The sequence below is a fragment of the Chrysochloris asiatica genome, unplaced genomic scaffold (assembly GCF_000296735.1).
Source record: "Chrysochloris asiatica unplaced genomic scaffold, ChrAsi1.0 scaffold00180, whole genome shotgun sequence".
Classification (NCBI taxonomy): domain Eukaryota; kingdom Metazoa; phylum Chordata; class Mammalia; order Afrosoricida; family Chrysochloridae; genus Chrysochloris; species Chrysochloris asiatica.
Window position 1 is genome coordinate 2,499,417 of NW_006408698.1, and position 11,330 is coordinate 2,510,746.

The 11,330-nt window shown below is 37.6% G+C and overlaps 1 pseudogene; it reads right to left on the reverse strand.

Annotated features, from left to right (window-relative positions):
* Positions 1 to 4,902: 4,902 nt before the first annotated feature.
* LOC102842550 lies at positions 4,903 to 5,245 on the reverse strand (annotated as a pseudogene).
* Positions 5,246 to 11,330: the final 6,085 nt, after the last annotated feature.

The following is an 11,330-nucleotide window of genomic DNA, read 5'->3' on the forward strand; positions in this document are numbered from 1 at the left end:
TTTTTTTAGGTTTGCCAATGTTCTGTCAATTTTAGTAAACTTTTAAAAGAACCTTCTTGTCTTATTGATTCTTTCCATAGTTTTTTTGGGACTGTAGGTTCCCTCTGTTGGTCTGTTTCTAATTGTTTAGATGATGTGTTAGTATGTTAATTTTGATTCTTTCTTAATTTTGGATGTGTGCATTGATTGCAACAAATTATCCTCTCAGCACCGTTTTCACCATGTCCCAAAGATATTGGTATATTTTGTTTCATTCTCATTTGTTTCTAGGAACTTTGTGAATTCACGTTTAATTTCTTCTACTACCCAGTAGCTTTTCAGCAGGGTGTTATTCAGTTTCCATGCATTTGACTTGATGTCTTTGGTCTTCCTATTGTTGATTTCTAATTTGACAGTGGTCTGTACAGATACTTTGTGGTATTTTGATAATTGTACATTTATGGAGATTTGTTTTATGGCCTAAGACATGGTCTATTCTATAGAATGTTTCATGTGCACTGGAAAAGAATGTGCACTATGCAGTTGTTGGGTTGAATGTTCTGTGCACAACTATGAGGTCTAGTTGGCTGATTGTGCTTTTTAGTTGTTCTGTGTCTTTGTCAAGTTTCTTGCTGGTTGTTCTATCCATTTTTGTATGCAGTGTGTTAAAATCACCCACTATTATTGTAGATTCATCTATTTCTTTATTCAAATCTATTGGTTAGTTTTATATATTTTGGAGCTCTTTCATTGGGTGCATAGATATTTATTATTGTTATGTCATCTTGTTCAATTGTCCCTTAAATCATGAGATAGTGTCCATCTTTATCTATTATGCTGTTTTTTGCCTTAAAGTTTATTTTTTTGGAGATTAGTACTGCCACTTCTGTTCATTTTTTATTTAAATTAGCTTGGTATATATTTTTTCCACATCCTTTGACTTTTAATCTGTTTTTGTGTCTGTGTGTGAGATGTGTTTCTTGCAGACAGTATATTGAAGGATCTTGTTTTCTTACCCATTCTCCCACCCTCCTTCTCCTAACAGGTGCATTTTATCCATTTACATGCAGTGTAATTATTGATAGGTGTGGGTTAATTGCTGACATTATGCTTTTTGATGCTTTCTTTGTTCTGTGTGACTTCCTTTGCTGAGTTCATGGTTTTGTATTCTTTCTTGTGAGTTTCATCACAGTTTTAATGTTTCCATGCTCTTCTTGGATTTTAATTTTCTTGGTATGTTATGAAGTTGTTAATTTTCTTTAAGGTTACCTTAGAGTCCATTAAATTTCCCCTCCATTTAGTACAGTCTATTTTATCCTGTAGTCTATCTGACCTTATGACTATCTGGATCTCTGTTCCAGTGTGTTTACCTTCTTTTACATTGTAATTGGTTTGATAATAGACTGACCTCCCAGATTCTCTGAGTTTATTCTTATAGCTTTGTTCTTTTCTCAACTCTTTCTTCTGTTGATTTAGTTCTCAGAGTTCCTGCCACGTATGTCAATCTCTGGTTGTTGTCTTTTCTTGTTGGTTCTCAGTACACAGAATTCCCTTTAGGGTGTTTTGTAGGCCAGGGTTGGCTTTGGCAAAATCCCTTAATTTCTGTTTATCCTGGAATGCTTGATTACACTCTTGTATTTGATTAATGGTGTTGCTGGATAAAGGATTCTTGGCTGACAGATTTTTGGCTTTTTTTCTCTTTCAGGGTTTTATATATGTCTCCCCATTGCCTTCTTGCTTACATGCTTTCTGCTGAGAGACCCGAGCTTAATCTGACTTGCTTTCATTTGTATGTAACACTTCTGTTTTCTCTAGCTGCTTTCTAGCGTGTCTTCTTATCTTTGATTTTGGAGAGCTTGATAATGATATGTCTTGGTGATTTTCTTTTGGGGTCTATCCTTCCTGGTATTCGTTGAGCTTCTTGAATGTTTATCTTTTCACTTTTCAGGATGGTAGTTAAATTTTCTTATAACCGTTCTTCAACTGCTCCCTCTATGGACTTGTGTGATTCTTCTTGTTCTGGAATGCCAATAATTCTTATATTATTCATCTTCATGTTGTCCAACATGAGTCTTAGTCCTTCTTCCTGATTTTTTATCCTTCTTTCTGTATGGTCTTCTATCTTATTGGTATTGAGAGATTTGTCTTCCAGCTCACTGGTTCTGCCTTCCATCTCTTCTATTCTACCCCTGTGTCCTCTCAGTGTATTGTATATTTCTGATATTCTATTATTGATCATTTGGACCTCAATCTGTAGGCTTTGAATTGTTTCCAATGCTCTATCTATCTTATTTGATTGTTCCTGTAGTGCTTTCCTGACTTCTTCTTTATTTTTCTCAACTCCATTATAAAGTGTTTTGAAACGTTTTATAATCATTTTTTCTGAATTCCTTCTAAGGCATTTCCAAGGCCTGCCCTCCTTCCATAGTGTAGTCCAGGACTACCTCTAAGTTATTTTTCTCAGACATTTTAACTTATTTCTGGACATGTGCTGATATGGTTACCTGCGTTTACTTCTTGGGCATGTTTAGTGTTTATCTGTGGCCTTAATACATAGTTGAGTATTTGTTTTAGTGTTTTTTTTTTAATTCTTTCTGATTGTTTCCACATAGATGGGATCAAGATGTGGGCTCCCTTTTCACTCTTCTTATTGCTTAACTCAGAGTAACTTTCACAGTTGTTCTCTGCCTCCCTGGTATATGGCATTTGGTATTGGTTCTTGCCTGGATTTTGGTGTTTTATAGAGTGTGATTTTAGCTTGACTATATGGCAGCAGTTGCTGCTTTTCCTAGGTAATATATGGAGAGAAAGAGTCCCCCAAAGGTAGAAGGGGGCGTATAAAACAGCAAACATTTTTAAAAAGGAAAGGAAAACAACTCCACCAAAATTACAACAACCACCAAAAAAACGATACTTGATAATGTAGTCTATAATTGCAGAAAAGCAAGAGGAGCAAGAGAAGAAAAAACAAAAAAATCTTTAGCCTAATATGCATATGACTTTAATGTTCTCTTTCAGCTTCTTTCCTTCAAAGCTGTCTGAGAGATTTCAAGATGACACTGTTGGTTGTTATGCAGTACCTCAGGATTTAATTTAATTTTGGCTTGTTTTGTTTAAAAAACTCTCTTTCCCTCTCCACACCTCCTTGTTTTCTGACTATTTCCATATTTGAAAAAAAAAAAAAATGTTCAGGGCCAGCTCTTGGGCTGAGAGTATCTGTGCACATGCATTGCAGAACAACCCACCAGTTGTGAGGATGGGGGTTGTCCAGGCTCTCAGGCACCCCCTCTAATCATCAGAATGGAGGTGCACAAACAGTGGGGGACCAATGAACAGACACCCAAAAAAAAGAAGAAGAAGAAGAAAATCAAAACAAAACAAAACTGACAAAGTATATTGTCCACCTTTTCTCTGAGATTCCCATAGGGTTTTTCCATGATATGTCTGCTCCCCTGCTTGTATTTGCCATTTGGTCTTGCCCAATTTGTCAGCTCCAGGCTGCTGAGCCTGGCAAATTCAAAAGTACGTGATTTCTTACTGTTGCTACAAGTTCCACTAGCTACACACCTTCACACTTTTAAAATATTGCTACCTATGTGATTCAGAGTTTTGGAACCCTACCCTGATTTGGCTTTGCCTGGTATTCTGTGGTATTGCTGATGGCGACTCACTGCACCTCTACCCTAGCTTCCATCCAGCCCCACCTCTAAGAATTGATGTTTTTGAGTTATGGTGTTGGAGGAAAGTATTGAAAGTACCATGGGCGGCTAAAAGAACCAACAGCAATATTCCTTATTGTATTTCTTGTTTATTTATGGGAGAGGGTAGTAACTATGATTTTTGTAAAACCGCCATCTTCCTTGGACTTTCAAAAGGTGACTTTTTGGATGAAGATTGCCAGGCATTTCTTCTCAGTTGCCTCTAGATGTACTGGAACTACAGACTTATTGATAAATAGCCAAGTACTTCACTTGTTTGCACTGATGGAATCCAGTTGCTTTCCATTCTTCCTGCATCCTTTCCATTCATAGGGCTCCAAACTATCCCCTCCATATTACAAGGGACCCTCATCTCATTTCAACTCCTTCCTACTTTAGTTAGATAGTGTTTGTTGTTGTTGTTGTTGTTGTTGTTGTTTAACAAAAATAAGCTTTATTACGTCAAGTAATAAATACATACAAAGATGCAAACAGTTTGAGAGTCATTCCCCCCCACCCACACACAATTGTTTCCAACAACTTACAGGAAGGACAGAACTGAAATCTACACATCGTCTGAATATTAAAAATTGGGGGGGGGGGCCTTGTTAGGTTTTGGTCAATTGCTCTTTCTTCTGTATTTATAACTTGTGCATTTAAAAAAAAATTGATTTCAAAGCACTAAAAGTCATGCTTAAGCAAAAAAGTTCTGTGAAGCAGAATCTACACTGGATGGCAAACTGGGAGCCAGGCTGTGAGGGAGCAGAGCAGTCCTGCTGTCAGCGGTCATGAAAAGAAAAACAAACTATTTTTTATTTACACTGAAAGTTGTATTAGCTTATGAAAAGGGACAAAGAGCAATTTAGGTAACATGAACATATTCGAAACAGAAGAGTAAGGTGAGACATTGAGTTTCTGGAAGCAAACTACAGTTTGTTGTACGACTGGGAACTTTCCAGGCAGTTTTTAAATCAATGCTTACAAAAAAGGAAGAACCTCAGTAGTGCCCAACAATTGAAAATGCAAATCCTAATCAACTGCAAAAATCTTTCTCAACCTTACAAAAGGTAGGTTCAAAGCCCAGAGAACCAGGGAAGGGAAACGGAGAGGGGTTTAAAAAAAAAAAAAAAAAAAAGTTACCACTTGAAAAACAAAACGGACGATGTCCTATAACATTTCATCTTGGGAAAAAAAAAGATGGAAAACCCTCAAAGACAACAGGTGGCTAGGATCCGGCTTTCCCTTTCGTCTCAGCCAAGCACTCCCGGACCAGTCCTCTGGCGTGAATGACGCCTCGCTTCAGGAGCTCCTTGGCTCTCTTGCTCCCGGCATAGGTCTGATCTCTTTTCCCAGCTCTTCAATGATGGCCAGCAGCTCCGTCTATTTACTCTGGTGTACCTGGCTGTTGCCAGTTCCCTGGGTGTACCCGAGTGATGGTGGCCCGTGTCACTCAACAGCTGGCGGTACTGGGAAGACGTCGCCATGCTGGTACAAGGAGAGTGGACACTCCCAGCCACGTTGAGGGCTGCGGCGGGCATGTGCGCGTTCAAGTTCGGCTTGTAAGACATCCCCCCTCCCACCGGGCCCCCGCGCACTTTCTGTTGTGGCTGCGCGGGCGCACAGGAAAATGCGGCCGTCCCTCACCCTGCCGCCGCGGCAGTCGATCACCTAGACTAGACCTCGGCTGGGGGGCAGGGGTGGCCCCTAGATAGTGGTTTTAAAAAGCAAAAAAGGAAGACAAATTTTCTCAGATTGAGAGGAGACCAACTGCGACATAAATTATTTCAGTTAGCTTTGGCATGAGTAACTTCAGGTCCACTATTCCTTATCCACCATCCATAATCCATGACAAAATGTTTTGACATCAACATGTTATTCTAAACGTGACATTCTATTTACACTGTTATGCAAAATCTTAAATTGGCTGATTTATTTATGGCATTTATGTACCACATACACTGTAAATATTTAGATGTTTCTCTGAGAACATATTGATTTTGTTTTTGTTTTCGTTTTTCTATTTTAATGAGGTTCTGCATTAAATTTGTTTGATTTGCCTCCCAGTATCAGTTTATGCTCATATTGCTTATTAAAATAATTTTTAAAAAGAAACTTTGAATTCCAAATACATCTGACTCTGCAAGATTGCATACCTGTGTGTACACACCTGTATGTACACAATCTTACATGATCAAATGTGTTTGATATTCATTACTTTAATAAGTAATGTGAAGCAGCTAGCTTCCCTCAATGGTACAAGCAAGGCACTTTTCTTCTTATCAAATGCATACCTGCTTTCATATGTAACAACCACTCCTCTGTCACTGCATCATCATATGGAGGTTGTTTGAATGTTGCTGTGATGCTGGAAGCTATGTCACTAGAATTTGAAATGCTAACAGGGTCACCAATGGTTGACAAGATTCAACTGTGTTTCCAGACAAAGACAGACTAGAAAGGAAAGGAAGACTACTTCTGAATGTTTGTTGTTGTTGTTGTTGTTAGGTGCTGTCGAGTTGGTACCAATTCTTAGCCACTATAGGCACAACAGAACAAAAAATAGCCTGGTCCTCTGCCAATTTTACAATCATTGCTATGCTTTGAGGCAATTGCTGCTGCAACTGTGCCAATCGATCTCATTGGGTATCTCCTTTTTACTGACCTTCCACTTTACCAAGTATAATAGAGGTCACCTCCTCAGGGACTGGTCCCTCCTGATAATATGTCCGACGCATGAGAGTCAAAGTTTGACCATCCTGGTTTCTAAGGAGCATTTTGGCTGGAATTCTTTCAACACCTATTTATTTGTACTTTTGGAAGTCCATGGTACTTTTAATATTATCCTCAAACACTATAACTCAAATGGATCAATCCTTCTAATGTTTTCCTTATTCAGTATCCAACTTTCAATGCATATGTTGTTGTTGTTGTTGTTGTTAAGTGCCGTCGAGTCGGGTCCGACCCATAGCGACCCTGTACAGGGTTTCCGAGGGTGTAAATCCTTACGGGAGTAGAAAGCCTCATCTTTCTCCCGCAGAGCAGCTGGTAGTTTCGAACCGCTTACCTTAAGGTTCGCAGCCCAATTCGTAACCACTACGGAGGTTACTTAAATACCATGGCTTGGGTCAGGCACACCATAGTCCTGAAACTAACATCTTTGCTCTTCAAAACTTTGGAGATGTCTTGTGCAGGAGATTTGCCCAATGCAATACATTGTTTGATTTCTTGGCTGCTGTTCCCTTGAATGTTGATGGTTGATCCATGTTAAAATGAAGTCTTTGACAACTTCAATAATTTATCTTGATATTATTTATTGGTACAGTGGTGAGGATCTTTATTTTATTTACATTGAGATGCAGCCTATACTGAATACTGTGGTCTTTGGTCTTCATTAGTAAGTATTTTAAGTCCTCTTCACTTTCAACAAGCATATTGCATGTTGTTAATGAGCCCTCTCCATATCTGATGTTGCATTTGTCTTCAAGTAATTAAGTTCTCCAATTATTTGCTCAGCATACAGAGTGGATAAATATGGTTAAAGAATACAACATTGGTACACATCTTCTCTAATTTTAAATCATTCAGTGTTTCCTTGTTCTGTTCGAACAACTGCTTCTTGGTCTATATACAGGTTCCTCATGAGCACAATTAAATGTTCTGGATTATTCATTCTCTGCAATGTTGTCCATAGCTTTCCAGGATCCACACAATATAAAGCATTTGCATTGTCAATAAAGCATAGGAAAACATCTTTCTGGTATTCTTTTCTTTCAGCAAAGATCCATTTGACGTCATCAATGATATCCCTCATTCCATGCCCTTGTTGGAATCTGCTTTGAACCTCTGGCAAGTCAATGTCAATGTACTTTTGCAACCATTTTTTAATTACCTTTACTGTTTTTTAATTATGTTTACTCTACCATTGTGGTCATTTAAAAATTATCTTTAACAAAATTTTGTTTGTATGCAATATTAATGATATTGTCCAATAATTCAGATGCAAAACTCATCTGAATGTTTAACCACTGAAAAACTTGTGAATAACAGAAGAACACTGTCAGACAGCACCAAAATAGTAAGCATTGAAAAATTATGAAGAGCACCAGATCCTGGTATGAATCTGTGGGATAAATCACTGGACCACAAGGTCAGTTTGAACCACAAGTTTGGAAGCCCAAACTCACTGATGTTTCTTGGAAACCATATACAAGGTTGCTAGGAGTTGGAACTGACTCAATGACACTTAACAACAGCAACAATATTGTCAGATACAGTAGTGGAAAATGAGCCCCTTAGTTTGGAAGGCACTCAAAATATGACTGGGGAATAGTTGCCTCCTAAAAATGTAGTTAGGACTCCTGGTGTGGCACTGTGGATTAATGCGCCAGACTGCAAAGCCGTTTTAACTGCAAGGTTGGCAGTTCAAGCTCACCAGCTGCTCCTTGGAAACCCTATACAGGGTCACTATGGGTCAGATTTGACTCGACGGCACTTAACAACAACAACAACAAAAATATAGTTGACCCTGATGACACAAATGTCATAAAGCTTTCAGGATAGATTCAAAATGGAGCAAATTCAAAATTAGGGAGCACTGCTGTAAACATCCACTAATAATCGGAACATTGAATGTACAAACTAAGAATCTCAGAAAATTGGAAGTTGTCAAAAAAGAAGTGAAACAAATAAATATTGATATACTAGATATTAGTGAGCTGAAGTGGACCAGTATTAGCCATTTTGAATCTGGCAGTCACATGGTTTACTACACTGGGAATGGCAAATTGAAGAAGAATGGCATTGCATTCATCAACAAAAAGAACATTTCAAGATCTTTTTAATTTGAAGTAAAATGTTGTTTGTAATAGGATAAAATACACATGCCTAGTTAATTTCCCACTGGACCAATAAACAAATCCAGATAAATGGAGAAAAGATTGAAGTTGTCAAAGACTACATTTTGCTAGGATCAACCATCAACTCTCATGGAAGCAACAGTCAAGAAATTAAATAAGGTATTGTATTAGGCAACTCTACTGCACAAGACTTCTTTTAAGGTGTTGTAGAGTAAAGATGTCAGTTTGAGGATTAAGGTGGGCCTGACCCAAGCCATGGTATTTTCAATAACCTCATATGCATGTGAAAACTGAACACTGAATAAGCAAAGTTGTAGGAGAATTGAAGCATTTGAGTTATGGTGTTGGAGGAGAATATTGAAAGTACCATGCACTGGAGTAGGACATCATGCTAGGTATAGTGGAGGGTCAACGAAAAAGAGGAAAGCTTCCAATGTGATGGATTGGCACAGTGGTAGTAGCAATGGGCTCAAGCTTAACAAAGATTGTGAGAATGGCACAGGACTGGGCACTGTTTCATTCTTTTGTGCATGGGGTTGCTATGAGTCAGAATTAATTCAAAAGCAACCAACAATAGAAATTACTGTATTTATGATTATCATGTAACTTATTTCTTTTAGAACAGGTTTACTGTAAACTATAAGATTTTTGAGAATAGAGGCAGTGTACATATAAGCAAGGTAAATATCTTTCTGGTATTCTTTGTTTTCAGCCATCAGCAATGATATCCTTCATTCTGCCTTCTTGTCTAAATCTGGATAGAACCTCTGGCATATTCTGTCAATGTGTTGTTGCAGTCATTTTTGAAAAGCAAGGATATGACAAAAGTTCTGTTTGACTAGCATACAGGTTATATGTAGAAGCATGAACATACCTTTCTACATATAACCTATACTCTAGTCAAATTGATTTTTAATGGCTAAACACTCAAAAGTAGACCTCCTCTCCTTCTTCCTAGTTTGTCTTAGTCTGAAACTCAGCTGAAACCCATCCACCATGTGTATACCTGGTTGTTATTTAAAATACTTATGGCATAGCTTCCAGCATCACAGTAAAACACACCATGACAGAATGACAAACTGGGTAGCAAGTGGTAATGATAATAGATGATAAAGAAAAGGCCTCATCAAAGATTAGAAGATACTTTTGAAATGGGCCTTGAATAATGGGTTAATGTTAGTAGACAAAGAGAAGATATAGAATGAATAAAATACATTAAAGAAGAAAAACGAAGCAAGTACCTTGCTTATTGACTATGGAAGGCTTTCGACTGTGTGGATCACAACAAGCTATGGATAACATTGTGAAGAATGGATACTCCAGAGCACTCAATTGTGTTTGAGAGGAACTTGTACATAGACCAAGAGGCAGTTGTTCAAACAGAACAAGGGAACACTGAATAGATTAAAATCAGGAAAGGTGTGCACCAGGGTTGTATTTTTTCACCATACTTATTCAATTTGTATGCTGAGAAAATAATCAGAGAAAGTGTATTATATGAAGAAGAACATGGCATCAGGATTGGAACATGACTTACTAATTACTTGTGATATGCAGAGTATACAACCTTGCTTGCTGAAAGTGAAGAGGACTAAAATATTTACTAGTGAAGATCAAAGTCCATACCCTTCAGTATGGGTTGCAGCTCAACGCAAAGAAAACAAAAATCCTCACAACTTTATCCAAAAATAACATCATGATAAATGAAGAAAAGATTCAAATTGTCAAAGATGTCATTTTGCATTGATCCAGTATTATACTCTTGGAAACAGCAGTCAAGAAATCCAACGATGTATATAGCATACCATTAGAGGACTGCTGAACAAGTGCTCTTCAAAATGTTCATTGACTGATGTGGCATATCTCGAAATGGGAAGAATCAGCTACAAACATCCATAAGTAATACTAATGTGGAATGTATAAGCTATTAATCTAAGAAAATTGTAAGTTATTAAAAATGAAATGAAACTCATAAAGATCAATATCCTAGGCATTATTGAGCTGAAATGGATTGGTATTATCTTCCTATGCCAGAAACAACAAAGAGGAATAGCATTCCATCCATCATCAAAAAGAACACTTGAAGATCTATCTTGAATTACAATGCTGCTTGTGATAGGATAATATTCATATGCCTAATAAAAAAAAAGAAGAAGAACAATTAATACTAGTAAATTGTCCTTGACAACTTCAGTCTTTTCTCCATTGATAAGAATGTTGTTTATTGGTCCAGTGGTGAGGATTTTTGTTCTCTTTACATTGAGATGCAATCCATACACAAGGCTGTGCTCTTTGATCTTTATCAGTAAATATTTTAAGTTCTCTTCACTTTCAGCAAGCAATATTGTATCGTCTGCATATTGCAGGTTGTTAATGAGTCTTCTTTCAATCCTGATGCCACATTTTTCTTCATATAACACAGCTTCTTGGATTATTGGCTCAGCATACAGGTTGAATATGTAGAGTACAAGAATATAACCCTGATGCACACCTTCCTTAATTTAAAACCATTCAGTGTTCCCATGCTCTGTTCAAACAACTGCCTCTTGGTCCATGTACAGATTCCTCATGAGCAGAATTAAAAGTTCTGGAATACTCATACTTTGCAATGTTGTTCATAGTTTGTCATGATCCACACAATTGAAAACCTTTGTGTAGACAATAATGCGCAGGTAAACATCTTTCTTGTTTTCTTGGCTTTCAGCCAAGATCCATCAGACATCAGCAATGATATCCCTTTTTCCAAGTCCTCTTCTGAATCCAGCTTGAACCTCTGGAAATTCTCTGTCAATGTATG